This window comes from Thamnophis elegans, chromosome 2 (genome assembly GCF_009769535.1).
Source record: "Thamnophis elegans isolate rThaEle1 chromosome 2, rThaEle1.pri, whole genome shotgun sequence".
In the NCBI taxonomy this organism is placed as follows: Eukaryota; Metazoa; Chordata; class Lepidosauria; order Squamata; family Colubridae; genus Thamnophis; species Thamnophis elegans.
In genome coordinates this window covers 75,740,876-75,762,445 of record NC_045542.1, presented here as the reverse complement: position 1 = coordinate 75,762,445, position 21,570 = coordinate 75,740,876, and the positions used below count along the sequence as shown (strand labels likewise).

The 21,570-nt window shown below is 39.9% G+C and overlaps 1 protein-coding gene across 2 annotated transcripts in view; it reads left to right on the top strand.

Moving 5' to 3' along the window:
* Window positions 1-14,333: 14,333 nt before the first annotated feature.
* ARHGEF37 (Rho guanine nucleotide exchange factor 37) overlaps window positions 14,334-21,570 on the top strand; it is a 47,186-nt gene continuing 39,949 nt past the window's right edge. Inside the window, exon 1 of one of the 2 annotated variants that reach the window (XM_032210234.1) lies at window positions 14,334-14,430. The gene's annotated coding sequence lies outside the window, so the exon portion shown is untranslated. Of the gene's footprint in view, window positions 14,431-19,982; window positions 20,050-21,570 lie in introns of those variants that run through there. The other variant, XM_032210236.1, reaches the window with a different exon arrangement.

Sequence of the window (21,570 nt, the reverse complement as noted above, 5' to 3'; positions counted from 1 at the left end):
TGGGTTGTGTGTGGGTTGCGAACTGGTGGTAAAACTGGCAGCAACCCCCCCCCCCGCCCTCCCCATAGAACAGGCATTTACCATGATGCGTTTTATAAAGCTGTGAAATAGGATTTTTATAAGTAACTTAGAATTTATAAAATTACTTAGTTGCTACTCTTGAGATTGTGACTAGGCACATATATTTGCTTATTATTACTTTTTGGAATATTTATTATATGCTTTTAATTTATATTTTAAATTGCTAGAAGGTATTTTTATTAAGGTGGCAGACTCCTCAGATCCTATTGAAACATTGAAGGCCAACATTCCAACAATAGGAAGGATTTTTTTAAAAATAATCTGGTAAAAGAACCAGGGATACACGAAATCTTAGTTGTGAAAGGTGCAGAACACTCCTTGTTTTGCATAAAGATTCTAGCAGAACTGGCACAGAGAAAGTCATTGGAAAAACTAGGAGTAACAAGAACAACCATATCTCCTCCTGCTCCGTCAGAAAGCGCTTGACAGGGCAAGAGGACATCATGGTAACTGAGTAAAGAATATTATTTTAGTTGGAGAGTTTTGTCCTTGTGGTTCCTGTGTTGCTATTTTGCAAGGCAACAGGAAATGAGGCAGAATAAAGGAGAAAACAGTGATTTCTCAATAATAACGAGACATGTAGACTGTCAATTTCCCATGAGGGTAAAGAATTCTTGAAGCTGCAGATGCAATGTATCTGAGTCAGCTTGGGGAAGCCTGCCCACTCCTATGCCAATGATTTGGCTATATTGCTAACTAGAAAATGTTTTATATATGTTAAAATACATCTTACATATGGAATATAAAAGTATTGATATTTTGAATGGATGGATGGATGGATGGATGGATAGATGGATGCACCAATTGGTCCTGCTTTTATCTGTTTATAGCTAGGCCTTTTCTTCCGCCCTTAATAAGCCCATGGTGACTCTAACTCTTGTGTAAAATATATATTCTAAGCAGCCATTGCAAACAGTAAGTCACAATTTCTGTCTATTTCATGGCTTAATCCTCCAGCATGAACTAACATTCTACAAATTGAAATCATTCCGAGCTGCCTCCAAAGGCGTAAAAGAGCAGAAGAGCAAAGAGCAAAGAGCAAAAGCGTAAAAGAGTAGAAGAGCAAAGAGGATGCACAGTTCTGTGTTATAACAGATTAGGGAGATAAGAGTCCAAAATGTTGGCACAAAATTAGCCAAAGCTGAGTATGATGATAATTTCCAATGCACTGAATCCAGTGGAAGTTGCAAAATGCTCACCGTTGTCTTCCAGGCTCCATTCAGGACAGATGCAGGCAATGTCATGTCAACTCAGGGAGATGCCATTCAGCCATTTAGGATTTGCTATATTAGACCTTTTTAATCTGTGCAATTGGATTAGAAAGCCTTTTCTGGGTTTTTCTTCTTGTTATTTTGATATTGAAACAAAAAGAGAAACCGTAGATATTCATGGATGTACTGGAATTTAGAGATGCATGTGATCAATGCATACTAATAAGAACTGAATTAATTTCTCTGTCAAGGTAAATTTGCAGTCTTTAAATGTTTGTGGGAATGACTTCCATATTTTGGCTATATCTAGATACACCATGCTGTAATATTCCATCCCACATTGAGTAATTTAATGTTTTTGTATTGCAGTTTGTTGCTGGGATGCTTTTAGACTTATGTGATACAATCTTCCAAATGTCAGAAGTGATACTTCAAGGTAAACATATATACTGTAGCTTTGCAGCCAAAGTAAACCGGTTTATACCAGAAACATAATGAACACATTTCTCAATAAGAACCAATAATTTCTATGTTGTGCCACTTGTGATCAAACAGGCTCAACAACATTTGTTTCTTTCCTTGTAATGTTTACTTTGTAATCTTTCCATTCCAGGCATTTTAGCCAATCAAGACAAGCAGAGATGAAATTACATATTATGAGCAGCTCAGGAGGCTGGCCTCTTTAACAAATCTGATGCAAAATCTGTATGGTTAGCAAGCCAACATACTATCCAGATATACTTGGGTTTCCTAAAGATACCAGAAAGAAGGCACACACTAGGGTAAGCATAATCTTGTGTTTTTCAAATCTTTGGCCATAAATACTACAGATTTGTGACATATATTGGTGACAAATGAAGGCAAATCATAGGTATAAACTGAGACTGGGGATGATTAATCTGAATTTTAGAAAATCATATTGTCATAGTTGAACCTTGCCCAACCATAATTTACACTGTGCAATTATTCTAGAACAGTTCGTTCCATATATCTGAAGTGTACCATGCAAATGTTATGTCTGGGAGAGATTTTTCTGTCAGAAAGGAACTACCTATTACTTGGTATATTTCTGCAAGTGCAGATATGTGTTTCAATTTTGAAACGAAGAGATGAGAACAATGGTAGAGAATTTACTTGTTTGAGCACTAGATGGTATCATGAAACACTTGTAGAGCTTCTCAAATATTGCCTAAACAAGTAAGAACATTTGCAAAATCAACATGGTTGAAGGAGAAGAATGTAGCCTTTCTGTCATTGGCACTTTATAAATAATATATATGAGTGTGTGTTTAATAGTTTTAATAGATTATGTGGGGATTTGCACTCCTATATGACACAACAACTAGGTTTATTGCTTTCAAAGACTGTTGTTTAAACATCTCTTTCAAACAAGCTGTCTTTATCAGCCTTTGAGGGAAGCAAGATCAAGAAACAAGCATGGTTGTTGTGTGTCTTAAAATAGTGGTTCTCAACCTGTGGTCTGCATACCCCTGTGGGACTGTGATGTTGTCACAGGGGGTCTGTGACGGCTTGAAGAAATGTTATGATTTAAATGTTGAGTTGAGTTGAGTTTTGGGAGTTGGTGGCCATAGTCACACAAAACAGCACAAGAATTTAAATGGGATCCATGATAAAGAAAAGGCTGAGAACCATTGTATTGTATTGTATTGTATTGTATTGTATTGTATTGTATTGTATTGTATTGTATTGTATTGTATTTATTAGATTTATAGGCCACCCAATCCCGGAGGATTGTCTTAGAATGGGGTGTCAAACTGGATTTCTTCAAGGGCCAGATCAACATTGTAGTTTGCCTCTGCGGGCTGGGGGGGGGGCAGCACGGGAAGTGGGGGGGAGACGGAACGGACACCTCCTGCAGGACTTTGTCAACCGAAAACAGGCCACATGGAGGCCCCTGTGGCCCATTTTCTGCCTCCTGGCCTCCAGTAGCACTCTGCTAGCCGAAAATGGATCATGCAGAGATCCAGCAAGGCCCCTGCATGGGCCATTTTTGGTTGGCAAAGTGCTGCTGGAGGCCAGGGAGGCCAAAAACGGGCCATGTGGGGGCCTCATAGGGTTCTGTGTGGCCCAATTTTGGCCGGCAGTGTGCTGCAAGAGGCCGTGGCCTGTTTTGGCAAGCAGAGGTATCACAGGCTGGTCCTTTGATAATCTGGCCGACCATGCAGGCCAGATTTAAGCACCCCATGGGCCGGATGTGGCCTGCAATCCTTGAGTTTGATACCCCTATCTTAGAATATTCTTTATTGCGGAAGGGTAAAATAACAGAATGTTAAAAATCTGTCAGAATTATTGTCTGTTCCATTTTACACAGAGCTAAATCATTTGGGGGGGCTTATTTTGTGTTTTTTTCTTTTGCTTTCATTTTTCTTAGGAATTATTAATCTTTTCTGCATCTGCCCCCCTCCTTTAATGGTCCATCCTTTCTTTCTCAAGTCCTGATTTACATTCCTTCACACCACCTCTCACATCAGAATCACTCCCCTTCCTCAGTTGCAAATGACCCAGCATCTCACCAAGGTTAATCGGCAAGTGTGAAAGGAAAAAGCTAGATAGACTTGGAAATTATTTCTCCCCTTCCTATTGCCTATCAACTGCAACTGGAGTGTCCAACATGGAAAGAAGCAAAGAGTCACTGGCGACTGTCTTATCAGTATTGGTAGCAGTTCATGGGAATGTAAAAATTTTAGATGGAAGTACTGAACACTTCAGGATAACCAGTGAGTAAGATTTTCTAATTGTCCCAGCGTGCCTCATCCAGAAGATTGATTAATCACAATAAGATCATCCCAAAGCATGTTCTTGCATACCCATAGAAATCAGGAACATATTCATGAGTCTAGCCCTTTTTTTTGGTTCATTTTGCAGATTTTGCAGATTTGGTTCCCTTGGTCAGATGGTTAAATGCAGCTCTAAAACTTTGCATTATCATCTAGTAATTATCTGACAATGGATCATTTCCCTCTGGGATGGGCACTGCTCATCTTCACTTAATGACCTGTCTCTTAGCAACTGATCAAAGTTACAATGGACCTCCTTGTTCAAGAATTCTGACCTCTTTCCTAGTGGTTACATGACTGCATTTCATTTGCTTTGCAATCAGGTCACCTTTTGTACCAACTGTAGTTTTCCACAGTCACATGACTGCAATTTGTGATGTTTTTTGCTACTTTCCCGCCTTTGGAGCTGGTTTTCAGCAAACCCCTGACTCCCCTAGTAATAAATTGATTTGCATTCACTAAATGACTGCTGTGTTCACTTAATGACCATAGCATTCACTTAACAACTGCTGCAAAAAAGTTATAAACTTGGATCTGGTCATGTGATTGCCTTGACTTATGACTTTCATAACTTATGATGAAAATTCTAGGCTCCATTACAGTCATAAATTGAAGCCTATCTATATGTGGTGACACTTATTATCAAACTAGTGTTAAGTGCATTAACTTAGCCCGTATGTTTCAAGCTGTGTTATAATTTACACACTGACTAGTGAGAGCAATTTACCAGTTATAAGATTTTAATGCAGGAATATATAAACATGATCTGCAGTAGAAGTTCCTACTTCATGACATAGCTATTGTTAGCGTTTCAGATAACTAGATTTCCACAATGCATAAGAAAGGAACCCATATTCATTACCCTGAACCACATCTAGATGATCTGACAATGGTTTACTGTTGTGGCCCAGCAGGATCCGGTTGAGCTGCTGAGGGACTCGGATAGCGAGGAACCATATGAGTCTGCCATGGAAGATGTGGAGTATCCTGTGCAGGGTTCAGATTCAGAGCAAGGATCAGAGAGGCTGGTTGGCCACCAGGAAGTGCCTGAGGCATGGAGGAGTGGAGAAGATCAAAGGCAGTTTGTCCCTGATGCTAGATTGAGAAAGGCTGAGAAACGGAAGCAGCAATTCCGTAGGCAGACTCACAGAAGATAATTAAGCACAGGTGGTTGTAGATTGGCCCCTCCCAAGAGAGTTTATAAGTGAGGCGTTGGGAGGGGATATTTGCAGGAAACAACCATTCGAATTAGGAGTGAAAAAAATCTGTCTGTATTCTAGCCGTGTCTGTTCGTTTGGATTATCTGCGTTGCTTCATTTAAACTATCTGGGTTGCTGCCGAGCTATTCTATTGAATGTGAATTGTCTGGGCCCTCACCAAAGGATTCGTTATCTCAGTAATTAAATAGTGGCAAACAGCCAAGCCTGTGTTCTGGTTTATTCACAGGCCGGGGGGGTGGGGGTGGGTGGGTGTCAGAACAGTTTACCAATATCTCTAACATCAATTTCCTGTCTGTTTTTGCTGTCTCTTGCTTTTCAGTAAATTACATTAAAGCTTTATTTCATATATGAGCTTTTCATACCTTGCACTATGATTAGAGAAGAGTTCTTTTAACTCCTGCACTTGCAGCCTACTGTTTGTAAGTATTGGTTGTAGAAATTATTGTTGTTGTGTCTGAGGCAGGGGAGAGTTTCATTCCTCTTTATTTAGGAAAAAGGAAAGGAGTATTATGCTCAAAACTAATTACATTCCTTTCAGTGGTGATGGATGTGAACAGAGAAAGGGGGCCATGACCAAATGCTGCACTGGATAATGCAAACAAAAAAAATATCTATGAAACACAGCAATGTTTTATTTGGTAAAGTGAAGTTTAAGTCAGAAGTAATCTAGAGCAGGGTTTCTCAACCTTTGTGGTATCATGATCCCTTAAAATAATTAATGAGTTTATGTGACCTCCTCCCCCTCATCTTATTATACTTTGTTCAGAGCCTGTTCCGCACATGGAAACTCATCATTTCCAGAAGTCACACCTGGCACCTGGGCTCTCCTTCTGTAACCTTTGTGCTCACAGTTACAACTCCTGCAACACACATTGACACACCCCAGAGCTACCCAAGCAAGGCCAAGGCACCCTTTTCTGTCTCACCTTCCTTGCCTTTCAAGCCTTCTTCCAGTGGGGAAGGTCACCCTGAGTCCCTGATGCTGAGTGTGTTGCAGTTCTACCCTAAGAAAGCCAAACTCATTGGATCCTACCTGTGAAAGGGTCCGTGAAAAAAAAATCTGGTCATTGCTAAATACAGTAAGGAAGAGATGCTGAATGGTCCCTTTTCACAAAAAAGAGGGAGTGAGGACTCTTTTCATAGGGTGGGACTGAGAAAGAGGCAAAAAAAGAGTTTGAATATTGTTTCTCTGCAAAGGGCTTGCTGTTGAAACACAGCATTAACTAGAATATTTTAATTATGGCTTCCTAAATTTTCTTCAGTAACGAATGACTTATCAGGAGTACTTGAATTCTTATGAGCTTTTCTAATGGCTAATAGTCCTGCCTCTAAGTGAAATCTGACAATCAAAGAGATGCAAGGGAATCTTCTGAGAGATGCAAGGGAAGAAGTGTTGCATTGTCCAGGATTGGGTGCACCGGAATCCAGCATAAAACTCCCCCAGAGGAGGCTCCAGGAAGAGTGATTGTTGGAAAAGGGAGAAGGTGAACACCCTGGTCCTCTTTGGATCACCTTAGGCAGTGCTTACAAGCAGCTTGGAATTGTCCCGGGAACTGTTCTGAAGAGTGCAAAAACTGTTGAAAAAGAATTCTGGTATTTAGATCCTATGCAGAGCCTAGTCTAGTGTCAGCAGTCAACAAAGGCTCCCATTTCCACACTGAAGAACTCCTTCCTCAGTTTTGCTTCTGCGCCCCAGATTTACAATTTGAGGGCTTCTGGTCTTGGGAATGTGATGGCACATGATGCATGATGTCATTCAGAACAGAGCAGAATAATAGAGTTGAAAGAGACCTTGGGAGTCTTCTAGTCCGGCCCCGGCTCAAGCAGGAGATCATATATGATTCCAGGTGATGAGATGTGTATTGTGACATCACAATGTAAGCCCTGCAATTTATATATTTGTATCCAATGTTGGGCCAGAAGCACAAGCAAGCAGAATTTGTCATAACATCACAAAGTACTTCTCACTATTTTTTTTTCATCACTGTAGTTAGTAGCATACACCTAAGCTGTCTTCTATTAGCAGTTCTCCAAAATAACAATGAATGTAACTTAGATGAAAAATCTCTATATAAAGAAACATAGAGCAGGAAAGAGAAACATGACAAAAAGATAAAAGGGGATGGCAGAGAAGAGAATGAAGATAGCAGGTTGCGTAAATTCTGACATGCTACTGAATACACATGATGCATAAATCTTTGAAGGCAAGATACATTATTCTCAGCTGAGATATCAATTCCATTTTGAATTTAATAAGAAGTAACTTCAAAAGCAATGTCTTCCATTGAGCATGTTTTCAATTTAAAATTGTGTTGTTGAAGAACATTTCCATATCATCTTATCACTGCTTCGACAGCAGGACCCAAACTATGCATTTTGGCTTTGAGTCTACAATTTATAATATATCACATGGAGATCTAAAACACTAATGAGAAGAATCCTCTTCAACAAAAGCAGACACCTGCATCTTAAGAGGAAGAAGGTCTGTTTTATTTAAACCTGCATTATTTAGCAGTTCCGAAAATGTAAAAATACAACTAAGCAGGTGCTGAAACTTGGCTGCAGTTTCTAAAAATTAGTACTCTTCTTTAAAACGGTGGAATGAACCAGAAATACATTAACTCAAGGAAGAAGTGGAAAAACATGTATTTCCTTTGTATAGCTGAATCCACCATACTTCTTTGTTTCCTTCTACATTAAACTCAGCTTGATGTTATTTCAGTTAGCCATGCTATCTTATTGTTAATTAAATGCAAAACTGTAATTAAGTTCCTTAGGTTATTGTGGTTTTTATTATAATTAGATAATGGAAAAAATCTGTATTACTTCTAGTAAAGTTTTCACTAAAATCTAGATTATGTGGAAAGTTGCATTTCCAAATTATATTGATTTTTTGCCATTTTTAAATTGCAACTCTCAACTATACATGGGTGTCAAACTCACGGCATCACGTTGCTATCATGTGATGTTTTGCAATGTCCCCCCCCCCTTCCTGAAGTTGCGCTGGGCATGGCCTGCAATGTGATGCATCTGGCCTGTGGCTTAAAATTTCTCTCTCACCAGTGTTTTTAGCCTGGAGTTGATAGGTCATTGACATCCTCAGTCACCTCGCAACATAGACCAGTTTCTCTCAAAAGAAATATTATTTTTGTCCATACATAGGTTTGTTGCTATGTGAAGACCAATTCTTTGGCTAGGTTTATTCCAATTTCAACCAAGAAACATAGAGTAAAGCCCTGTTGATCAGTCACGAGATGGCTCCACTGTAGATGCCCTTCATTTGGAAACTGAAGCCATTGTCCAAGAAGAGTTACATCTGGGTCTTGTTGGAGGGGGAAAAATATCTGTGATCTCGGTTTGGCTTCCTCCCTCTTTATAATCTTGTACCACACCGATTTCTGGCTCTAATCAGAGTTCACAATAGCTATCTCTTGTGAGGACTATTTTAGGTATTTAAATAATAATAATAGTAACAGCTCTCCTACTTAGTATGTTCTCAAATATTCTTCCACTGTTCTGCAGTAAATACTCTGAGTTTTACTAACCATGTGTCTGTATTGTAATTGGGAGAACTAAATAAATGTGGGATAAAGTGCATGGAATTTCACCTTTAGTTTATATTCTTTATTATTGGCATACCACACTTCTGCAGTAAACTTAGCTTATTGCAGTCAAACCACAGCTGATACTGATGCTGTGTGCTTCAAATAAAAAAGTTCCTACCCAATACCAGTATTTATAGTACAAAATTTAAAATTATCACATGGAGCTTATATACGTGCAGCCTCTTGTATCGTCATCTCACTTGGGTCTTTTTTATTCTCAGTTGTAATACTATTTTGGTTATTATTTAATAATAATAATCTCAATAAAGATAGGATCCCTAAATAGGGATTGTCCTAAAACATTGTGTCCCCACTTTCTCTTACAAAATGTGTTTTCTGATACAGAGACAACTGTGCAGAGCATTTTAAAAAATCACTGCGGGAATCTTTCTTATTCCAGGAACAAGGGCCATTCTCTGTGATGCAGATTAACTGGATTCCACATTCAGATCTAACTACTGATTTATAGAATGGGTTTCTTATTATTTAAATATCACTTTCTTCCTTATCCATTTCTATTCCAACATACTTGCAGCCCTATGCAAAAAATTAAGGTTGTGTTCATTTCCCCCCCCCCCATATACGATCCTCTTTATTGATTCTGTCTTCTTTGCATTGTCACAGCAGGGAATTTGTTAAATGGTGAATAGTGTTGCCAGAGTTTTCTTATTTTTACAGTGATTTTCTCTTACTTTGTTGCTAGCATTAGAATGACATTTTGCTGTTCTAATGCTTTAATGTCAGCATTCCCAACTACAGTGGCCAGCATGGCAGCATTTCTCTGTGCCTTTCAGACCTCCCACCATCCTTCTAGATGTGCTATTTCCTATAATGAACTTCAAGAAATTGCAGGCCAAGCCCTGTGGCAGAAAAAAATGACAGAATAAAATAGAAGGAAGGCATTTTGGATTGGCAGTGGGAGCTAATGGAAATGCAGAGAAGAAATTGATCTGAAATAAACAACCCTCAGCAAACATTTACGTGAGATCAGCCTGGTTGGTGGTGAAATTAGATTTAAATCCTGAAAGATAATGTTCTGCTGAATGCAGGTCATATGTGCAGTCATCAGAACAATAGAACCTATTCCTCCTTTACCAACTATAAATAGATATCTTGAAGTTAAAACATTGATATTTAATACCTGCATTCTCTTGCCCTTATAGCTACTTACTTCCTCTTTTTCTTTCTCACCATTCACATGATGAAAATGGCCATACAATCAAGAGGGTTGGGTTAACAATATGAAGTGGTATAGGATGCTCCTGGATGGATGGGAATAAAATAACTCATCCCTTTAAAACTAAAGAGTGTTACCTAGGTAATTATTTCACTGAACTGCAGTAAAGCTGTTGTGCAAACTAATGCTAATTTATTTGGGCAATTGTGCTCAATTTAAATATTAAAAATTTAAACATTTTATAATCAATTACTTAATTTAAGGCTTAATTAGCTGCAAATTATTTAGCTGGCAGCTGGTATACTAATAACAACAAGCAGCCCAAATGTACTGTATTAGATAGTTTCTGTCATTCCCCTAAGGTGGGCTAAAAGGCCCAATTATGATCCATAGTTCTACAGGTCATGTTTAATATCAAAGGTCATGTTTAATATCAAAGACTCTGATTAAAGTTAAGGTTTTGCACCACTAAGCAGAAAACAATTGCTGACAGTTGCTGAAGGAGCAATATATATTTTTACACGTCCGGGAACAAGTCGACCCAGACAGGGAGTTTCCTGTCATCTTGCAAGATGTGTCCTGTTTATGACACCCATGATCTATAAGGTGCTGACCATGTATATTTTAATTGTTGGCCATCTGGCATAGACAGTTTTTGGTTCCTCTCATTACCTTATATGCTTAAACACTGCCTCTATAGATGATGACGTAAAGTGCACTATAAATGTATGGCTTCAAGAACCCTTCGGGGTTCAAACTTATGATGCTTGATTTGGCATGTTTGAACCTGCGCATTCAATAAACTTTCCTATATTGCATCGCTTGGCTTCATTGTCTCTTAATTCTACTACATTTTCTGGCACCCCAGATGGGACACAGAAGCTAAGGCAATATTTTGCTGAGGGCCACTTTGCCCCGTTGGGGTGGGGGGCTGCTGCTCCTTGCCTTCCAGGCGCCACGGGCCGTCTTTTGCCCCGGAAGCTGGTAACAGCAGCCCAGCCACACCAAGGGGGACACGCATTGTGAGCCCAAGAACCCTGCAAACTTAGGAAAGGAGCTGTGGTGTTTCCTGGCCAGGATCCGTGGGGAGAAGACGTCTCAGGCGAGTATCTTGATAATTGTATTGTACCTATCTCGTTTGAAGATAGAAGAGGGGGCTTGATCACCCCCCTGGACTCGGGACGGCGTTCCTAATGAAGTCCGTATAGGTTGTGTGGGTGGTTAAACCAGCGCAGTTCCTGCAGGTGGCCATTGAGTTCCGGCTTCTGGGGCCTCAGGTCGCTGGTAGTGTGTTAGGAATGGGTGGGGGTAGCAGCATACCCAGCACACCGCTGGACTGCATGATTAAAGGATTTGACTCATATTTTAATCACACTGAATATAGAGTCCCTTACCCAAAATTGACCAAGGATAGGCTTATTTACTTGTGGCAGAATCAGTGGCCACATATGGGGGTAGGATGGCCAATGGGAGGAACATTTCAGAACCAAATAATAGATGATTTAACTTCGTTAATTGCTGCAAACGAAGAACGCTATCCTAATCAGTTTCCATATATAGATCAGTGGGGAGACGCTGTTGCAGGACAGGCTGATGAATTATTACAGTGTCAAGCTGAAATGGTTCGCCTGTGTGTGGTGAGACCGAAGGAAAAGGGGAAGTTGAGGTCAGCTCCCAGACGTACCATAAAAATAGCAGCTTCAGAGACAAAAGAGTCAGAGAAGAAAAGGATTTTTGCCCAGGATGAAGAGGAACTCTTTAGGCCTCCCCCTCCCTATGCCTCAGCACCTGTAGGCATTGTTGTGCCCCAGGCTATGGGAGCTGCTGCTGTAGCGGACAGTGGAGATAAGGACAGTGCTGTGGGGATAGGGGATCCCCAGGCAACAGGAGGGGTAGTGAGGAGAAAAGAGCCCAAGGAGGGTGGTTTAGGGGCTACAGGAATTAGGAGAGAAGGGCCAGTGACTAGACGATTGGGGGTGGAAAGGGCGAAAGCCGAGAAAGAGGAAAGTACGTTGTTAGAAGAAAAGGAAGGACTCTTTCCATTAAGGGTATCGGAACAACAGGTGGGAGTGGATGCCCAGGGGGATCCTGAATACCGCCCTTGTTTTCAATATATCCCCTTTTCAACCACGGATCTATTGAATTGGCGGAAGCATTTTGGTCCGTTGTCCGTGAAGCCCACGGAAATGACGGATTTGTTTCAAACCATTATGCATAGTCATAACCCCAATTGGCGAGATATACAACAGCTGTTAACAACGTTGCTAACAGCGGAAGAGAGAGAGAAATGCAAAGCAGGAATGCGGGAGGTTTTTAGAGAACGATACCATACGGAAGCAGATAGGGCTCAGAAACTTTTGGAAGAGGCACCGGAACGGGATCCTGGATGGGATCCCAAAGTAGCCGGTGACCTGGCAAAAATACAAACGTATCAAACTTTGATAGTGGCAGCTCTCAAGAAAGCAGGGAAGCCCCCTGTGAATTTGTCTAAGCCCTCGTTGGTTATGCAGGGAGCGGATGAGAGTCCAGAGGCATTCCTTCAGAGGTTGATTGAGGCTTATGAGTTGTACACTCAAATGGACCCGAGGGCTCCAGAGAATGTAAGGATGTTGAATGAAAGATTTATTGCGCAAAGTGCATTGGACATTCGTAAGAAATTGCAAAGGTTAGAGGGAGCATTGGGAAAGAACACCACTGAATTGGTGGAGGTGGCTAGAAAAGTGCATGTTAATAGAGATAAGGTTGAGAAAAAGGACAAAGATGACCGTACGCATAAGAAGACAGAATTGTTGGCGTTGGCCTTACAGGGAGGAAGGGCAGGCTTAGGGCCAAATCAATGTGCCCATTGTGGATCTGAAGGTCATTGGCAGAGAGAGTGTCCAAAGAGGTTAGCTCTCAGGGGACGTGGAGTGTTTAGAGGTCTGCCCGGGCGACGCCCGCTGGGCCGCAATATGGCAGGTTGGGGAATGACTGGGCGAGGGATGGTGACAGGCCAAGGGGGGCCACCCAGACCTCCAGGTCGTGGATGGGGGTCGCAACCGGCTCAGGGTCCAAAAGGAAGAGGGTTTAATGCCCAAGTAGGTGCAGGAGTAGAGGGTATTGGACTCTACTACACCCCCACCGTTTAGTACAATGAAACCCAGCAGTATCAGACTGGGAAGTATGATTTTGGCAAATAAGGAATTTTAGGACTATAGACCCAACTGGCCAAACATTCCTGGTGGTGAAGTCTTAGGAGATCTAAAGGGATTTAGTCAGGGAAGTGGTTAGTGATAACATAAAAGAGACAGAATAGTGGTGGTGGTGGTGTGGGGGGGACTGTCCGTCAGATACAAAAGTGGAGCAAATGTCCTGAGATCCATTTAAATTGAAATGCTGCTAAGATTGTGGCATGTATAATAAACTATTGTTGATAATTTCTGGAAGTTTCTCAATCCTGCTGGGTCATCTTAAGGATATGATATGGTAGGAATTGCAATGCTTTGGGCATCCTCATGTACGCGTGGTGGGGGGGGGAGAAAGGGGGGGGAGGGAATTGTATCATCAAGCTGAGAAACCGGTCTGTTTGCTTCTTGCTCCTGTGCCTTGGAGCAAGATTATAAAGATATGAAAATGTAATAAGCGTAAAGCTTACTTTTTCTACTTACCTACTGGAATAATTTGTGTACTTTCTCAATCAAAACTCTCTTGATTTAGGGCTATTAGGGCACACAAAAAATGAGTAATCACTAAATGCTCAGAAAGCAGTCCTAGGTGATAGCTTATGTGTCCCTCCCCCCCAGTTAGATATGGAACGAATAATACAACCCATTTATATTTGTAAGGAGATTTATGCCACACAGTTTGCTTGCTTGCAGCTGTCACAAACCCCCTTTGTCCATAAAAGCAAAGAATGCTGTCCGTGGATGTTGTGCCTGGAGCAAGCTGAAGGCTGCTTGTTAGCAAAGAGGCAATGAAAGTTCTTTGGGCTTTGAAATGAAAGTTTTTTGCGCTTTCAAAGTTCTTTGACCTTACCCTGTTCCCTCTGTCTCTAATTGTCCCTGGTTATTGATTCCCTGGCAGGCCACCTTCCATTTTCATCCAGCAAGCTCCAGAGCTGGCCAGCTGCCACTGAATTGGTTGCCTTGGCTGCGTTTAACTGCATAGGGAGGGTACTGTACAGAACAGAAACTCTCAGCTGACACAGCCTACTTCTGCAGTAAACAGCCCACATGCTCTCAGCTGAGGGGGCTGGGCTATCAGCCTACGTAACAACTGGAGCTCAGGGGTTTATCATTAATTCTTTTAAAGAGCAACACAGCAGCTCGAACAAGCTTGAAGCTCTGGGCTAATTCGCAGGTAAGAATTCATAAGCCAGAAGAGAAAAGTGTTTTGCCGGTAGTGAAAATATTTTCCAACACAGCAGGTCAATTCAGATGTATACTTAGCAAAATCTACAGGATAGCCATTCATCAACACCAGGTAGGTTTCTATTCTTGCCTGGGTGAATGGAAAGGTTACATAAACACATTCTAGATTCTTCACATTCCACCATCTTCGGGAGAAGACAAGGCCAGGAAGAATTTAGGGGGAAAGCTACTCTTTCTATGATCTTCACCAATCTATTAAGTTTTCCACCATTAGCTTTCTGACAAGGGCACTGCATACTAAGTAGAAATTAAGCAGGTTCAAGTTGAGACATGATGTTATGCCAACTGGCATTGGCTAAAGTTTGTTTTCTTGCCACTATTAATAGCATAAGGCACAAGGGGGAGGGGTAGAAATAAAGGAACCCAAACATGTCAGGATGCTATTTTCCCTGGGTTGTGGTATTTACATGTTTAGAAGGAGCATGTTTTAGAGTCCTGATGCTGGGATTTGACAGTTCATCACTGAAGGCCTATTTTGATGGCTCTCCATTATGAAGAACAGTCAGAATATAGATATTTGAAAAAAGCAGAGGGTGTCTGTGAGGAGATTTTTGTTATTCTTACAGGTCATAAATATTTGCAGGCAGAGATTTTGGCCTTGTTGTTTGTTAATGTCAGTAAGTTCTCCATGGACACTCTGAAGTATTACAATCCCACTGAAGTTGTGCTACCTTTCCCCCCCCCCCCCTCTCTGTATGCTGATCTGTATTGTACTTCCATGTGATTCCTGGCAAAATACCAGCTTTCCTTCATTATTTACTGTTTTGTGCTTGCAACAGGACTTAGTGTTTTAAATATCTGGGTGCTAGCTGTACTGTAGACAGTTGGTTTGTAGCTACATAGCCAGTGATTGGCCCAAAATTAATTCTTCAGTTGTACATAAATATGCACACACTTTTATATATGAGTATACATGCGTGTGAGTACAGGTAATCCTCAATTTACAACAGTTCACTTAGTGAGCATTCAAAGTTACGACGGCACTGAAAAAGTGACTTATGGCCATTTTTCACAGTTACAACCTTTGCAACATCCCCATGGTCATGTGATCAAAATTCAGATGCTTGACACGGGTGTGTGTGTGTGTGTGTGTGTGTGTAAATCATATGTGTATTGTCGAGCAATATGACATCCACATTCAAGTTTTCTGATTCAACTCCAAGGTTGAATTCTACCAAGGTAAAGCCCTTTTATCTCCACCTAGCATTCAGGGTGAGAACCTTCATACTCCTTGCTTTCTAGAGTCACATTGATGTACTAAGATTAAACAGTACAACTTGCAGAATTCATCTGATGTAAGAAAGTTACAGCAAAGTTACACTTTGAATTTTAATGTAGACTCTAATATCTTTATATCTCTTTTTTCTAATCCTCAAGTCATCATTTAAAAAATATCCACATCCTTCATTTTTTATCTCTTTTTATCTTAAATATTAAGTATTATCTTATATACTTATTTTATATTGTGATTATTATTAGCAATCTAAATTAGTATGTTACTTTTCTGCATTTTTGACATTCTGCTAAGCACCCTGATCTTTCCTGGATTCAGACTCCTTTTTAAAACCCTCTTTCAGCCCATTGTTGAATGCAGGCAAGCATTCAGAAAAGTTACTCCATTAACTGATAAATTTTACAGAAATCTGCTGTCACAACAATTATATCCTTGTACTCAACGAATAGCTTCCCCAGATGCTACCAGTAGACTAAAAGTAGGCAATCTTTGATGAATCAAAGTCTGAAACTCTGACTCCCAATTTTCAGGAATGCGACGACTTAATAGCTGACCACTAACACCCCAATTAGCAATTATAAGTTACACATAGTCAGGGATCACATAAATATTACATATAGAACAATGCATACATTTTGCTTCTGAGCTGTGGTGGTGTAGTGGTTAGAATGTAGTACTGCAGGCTACTTCTGCTGACGGCTGGCTGCCTGCAATTTGGCAGTCCAAATCTCACAGGCTCAAGGTTGACTCAGCCTTACATCCTTCCGAGGTCGGTAAAATGAGGATCCAGATTGTTGGGGGCAATAGGCTGACTCTTTAAACTTTTTAGAGAGGGCCGTAAAAGCACAATGAAGGGTATATAAGTCTAAGTGCTATTGCTGTTCTGAAGGTGCCTGAGGATAGGCTCCAGCATGAGTCTGACAGCTTGGAAGAATAAACCTCTGGTCCAGGCGACTGACTCAGATTGGATCCTGCAACATTATCCTGGGACACATGTATTTGCCTTCATGTGCAGTTCCACCAAAAGCCATGATGACATCAATGGAATAGATGAAGCCTGTATTTATCTCCTTTTGTTTTGATTCCTCAGTGGACAGGAATTAAAAATGGAGGTTTCTGGAAAGCAAATTATTTCATTTCGTTTGGGTGTGGGAATGTTAAAATGATAATGAAAGCAGGTCTCTTATTTCTCACTTTTAATTTGGAAAGAAAAAAACAAAAAGTGGCTGCTGAAGAAAATTATTGCTGATAATTGACAGATTTTGTGTGGAGTTGTGTGATCTTAGAATGAGAAGATGCAAATGAAGTGGTACATACCAACCATTGGCTATTGTAGATACTGAAAAGTATTGGAGATTGAATGAAGCCTTGTGATATATACAGTACTGTACTAGTTGCCATTTCACAGACCATTTCCAGAAGATTCCATATGAAATCTATCTGAGAGTTGGGAGCAGAACCATTGCAATAATACTTCTATTCCCAAGTCAGTCAAATGATCCAAAGGAATATTATTATTGATTTTGAAAATTGATGATGAGATTATAAAAATCAACCTGGTCACTTTCCCTTTGTCAAGTTCCAAACTTTATCCATTACTATGTCCAAAGTATTCCCAATCCCTATCCTGCTCTGAAGTCAGTTTGAAATTGGTGAAGGCAATCTCCTTTCTACAGAACTGCCTGCAGCTGAGAAGCTACCATCTTCTTTACCACTTTAACAATGCATGGCCAGGCACGGACCAGTATACAATTGCCATTCTCTAGTTACTTCATAAGAGCTCTAATAATTGCTTTATTGTGGGTTCAGTTTGAGTTGGTTCAATATCGTTACTAAACATCTGCCAAAATGAGGACATGTCCTCATTTTGTCCTTATGTCCTCCACCCAAGAGGCATAGGCTTAAAAATCAAATATTGTCTGGCGCTTTGAGCATTTAAATGAACCCTTTTTCTATGCAGTGCTTTCCTAATACCGTATTTCTCAACTTCAGCAACTTTAAAATGTGTGGCTTCAACTCTCAGGCTTCCCCAGCAACTGGCTGGGGAATTCTGGAAGCTAAAGTCCACATATCATAAAGTTGCTGAGGTTGAAAAACAGTGTCCTAACAGCAACAGTGCTAACAGCAAATTAACAATTGACAAGACTTTAATCAATTATACCCTGAAGTCTTTTACCTCCTAACTGCTCTCCACAGCAAGCATCCTAGGCAAATAGCAGGTGCTAGCATATACCTCCCAATCTCTCTTTGTGTGTTTACTGATTTATGATCCTTTCCTTTCCAACAAATGTACCATATATACAAATATTAAAAAGTTAGCATATCCTGTTCAGATATCTGGAAAGGCAGGACAGACAAGTTGGTATAGATTTTCCCCTTGAAGTATCCTATATATTGTTTCAAAGATGCACAGGCAATATGTCAATTTTACTAACATAAAGAACCCTATCTTATACTAATTTCCTGCAGTCTTCATATAAACCTGTTTACTTATAGTTTTCCATAATTTCTCTTAATTTTGTGGCTTGAGGTCAAATGACCTTGTTATGCTGTTGTTTTTGGAGAATGTGGATGCTATTTTTTAAAATGTTTCTTTTTCATTTTTATTGCCATTGTGAGCTACCCAGAGTCCTGATACATAAAATTGGTGACCATATAATAAATAAATGAATTAAAACCTCTACTTTTATTTCTGGCACTGCTGTTTTAAGTGCTGTAGATAATTTTTCCCCTCTTTCCTTAAACTGCTTTCACTTTCAATTCTCTTTTCCCAATCTGTGGACAGAATTTATTTTTTTTTAGCCCACTGACTCATATTGTAGATTTGTTTCTCTCACTGTCTTTCTTTCTTGGAGATTCCAAATTGGTGAATCATTTGGAAGTAAACAGCCTTTATCTCTGACTATAGACTGCTTTTCCTTTGCTTGCACATAGCTCTTAGCTGACTATGCATCTTTCCGTTGCTCCCACAAACATTCGTCTCCTGGCTGTTACACATTGTTCTCTTTCTGGGTGGTGTCTTCTGTTTTTTGATGAACCAATATGCTCTACGCTCAAATATGCCAACTCCTTTTTTAATACACCCCAAACACTAGCAATCCATCCTGACGTTTAGTTAGCAACCAGCAAATAGATGAAAATTCCTGTTTTCTCTAGAACACTTTCCTATTGTATAGGGTAGAATTTGTATCGTCTAGAAGTTTGGCTTCTGTCCAGAAAACCCTGCACATTTTCAATCTGTTAAAGCTGTAGTTTACATTTGAAGAAAATCTTTGCATTTTCCAAAGTCTTTAGTGTGAACACCTTTCCACATACTTTCATTAAACAAGAAAACACTTCTGTATTGAGCTTGCTAGTTTATCTGTAACAAAACCCTGGTTTAGAAGAATCAACAGCACATTTGGGATAATGAAAAAAAGTCTGATGAAAGCAGAAATATATGTGCCATGAATAGTTTTGACCTTTTTTGAAGAAACTAGAGAATGTTAGCCTACCTATTAACATTTAAAAAAAAGCTTGTACCGTACTCTAAAACTTCTACATTTTGAATGATCAATAATATTATTTGTCACATATTTAACATTTAAATAAACAACTCCTCAATCTGATTTATCCCAAATCAAAAACACTTGATCTTGTTTCAAAAGCCTGATCTTGATGATATGATTCTGGTTGAACATTTTAGTCAGAGTGTTTTCTTTTCATTTGAAACAATTAAACAGAATTCAGGAACAATTTTCTTTATCTGACTTAAGTTCCTCTAATTTTCTGCCAGCTGGAAATAGAACAATAGAAGGACGTATGTATCTTTTCAATGAGCATTATTCACTACTTTCTGTAGCAAACAACATGTACGTCCTTCAAAATAATCTTCCAGCGAGACTCCTTCAGGGATGACAAATGAAAAAGAAGATTAAAAGGTTTCCAATTTTTAACAGATAGAGCGTTCTTGGCTGTTTTTAAGCCTTGAGTCAGAAATTTGTGACTATCAGGGACTATTTATCTGTAGAAGAAAGGAGTCCAAGGACCATATTTTTGGCAATGATCACTTGCTGCTTTCCAAGAAAGAGGGATACCAAACAATAACAAGGTAGAGATTCTTATACACTCTGGGACTGAGAGGCAGGAAATCTGAGTGATCTGATTCCCTGGTGAAGTTTTTTTCCCCAGGAAGTGACATGTTAAACAGGGGTAATCTTTTTCCTATTCCAAACGAGAGCCACACCTCTGTGACGAAGTGGAATGTTAAGAGAACTAGAAACCCTTGTTTGATTATGAGGGACTCTGTGCTTAGATGACCCTTTTGATGGACAGGTGAGAGCTTTCTTTAAATGTGGGGGAAGCAGGAAACGGCAGAGGAGAACAGGGGAAAAGAGTTTGCAACAGGAGAAAACAGAGGCAGGGGGTGAGGGAAACAGGACATGGGGAGAATTTGCAGCCTTATTTCATTATTTTTCATCACAGACTGATACTGTTCACTGGTATTGCAATACTACTGAGAACTTATAGAAGAGGGGAATCTGTGTTGGTGAAGCATTTATCTTTCTCATAGCTCTTAATAATTACTCTTGTGATTGGTCTATGGATTTGAGGATTGATGGTAGATATTTTTTATCCTGCCTTCTTTGTTACTTTTATAAGTAACTTAAGGCAGCGACCTATTCCTTCAATTTTCCCCACAACAACAATTCTGTGAGGTGAATTGGGCTAAGAGAAACTAAATGATTCAAAATCATCCGGCTGATTTTTCATGGTTAAACTAGAACTCAGTTTCCTGGCTTCTAGGCCGGCACACTAAACAACTACACCAGTCTGGCATTCCTAAGCCTCATTGTAGGAACTGCTTGTGACTGAATTGCAATCGTTTTTTTCTTCTGATTTCATTTGTCATCCCCTCTTTTGTTCCCATTCTTTGTTATTGACATACCATATGCCTGCATTAAACGTAGCATGTCGCAGTTAAAGAGCAGCTGGTACTGACACTGTGTTTTCAAATTTTGAGGGGATTATCTACTATATGGTTTTGATTGAGTTGTGGATATTTGCCAATTTCCTAAAGGAAACCCCAGCCAGTTTCAGCCTAATATGGGCAGAAAAGTAAGTGTTTTTTTGTTCTATTGCTTGGGGTTCACTGCCAGGTCATAGTTGGTGAGTGGTTTGGGTGACAAGGATTACATAGGTGTCTTATCTTCTCACAGTGCTGCTGAAACTCAGTCCTAATCTAGGTTAGGATTTACTCCAGAATGGGGATTTCACTTCCTCCATTCCCCAATCAATGCTCAGGAAAGGAGGAAATAAAGTGGCGTTTTGCCATACTGTTCTGCTGGCTCTATAGATGGCCTTCAAATATGAGGCATCATTTTCATTGTAGTCCTTTCGCATATATTGAGTTGGATATTCAGCTAAAGGACATTGGGCAATGAATAAATAGAGCCATAGTAGTTTAAAAGGCACAGAATAATTGAAATACCAACTCTTTTTCCATAGTAACCTAATCAGGTAGCTGATGCTTGTGCTGTTCACATCCTGCCTTAGCTGTTCAAGTCTCCCTTCTCCCTCTTTAGGCACAAATGAGTTGACATCATGTAGGTGGAATACATTGCTATTTGCGACAGACATTCTTAGCCAGTAGTAGCTTCTGCTGGAGACCCAGGAGGAAATACAAAAGCAAACAGAAGTCCATTTTAGTCATGGAAAATCTCTAAAGGAATATTGCTCCCTTGGTTGTGATTTTATTTTTAAAGAGTCATTACAGTGATTTTATTGATTTATTTAATTTGATTTTTGTGCTCTCCAACTTGAAATATCACTCCAACTTGCAAACAACAGTTAAAA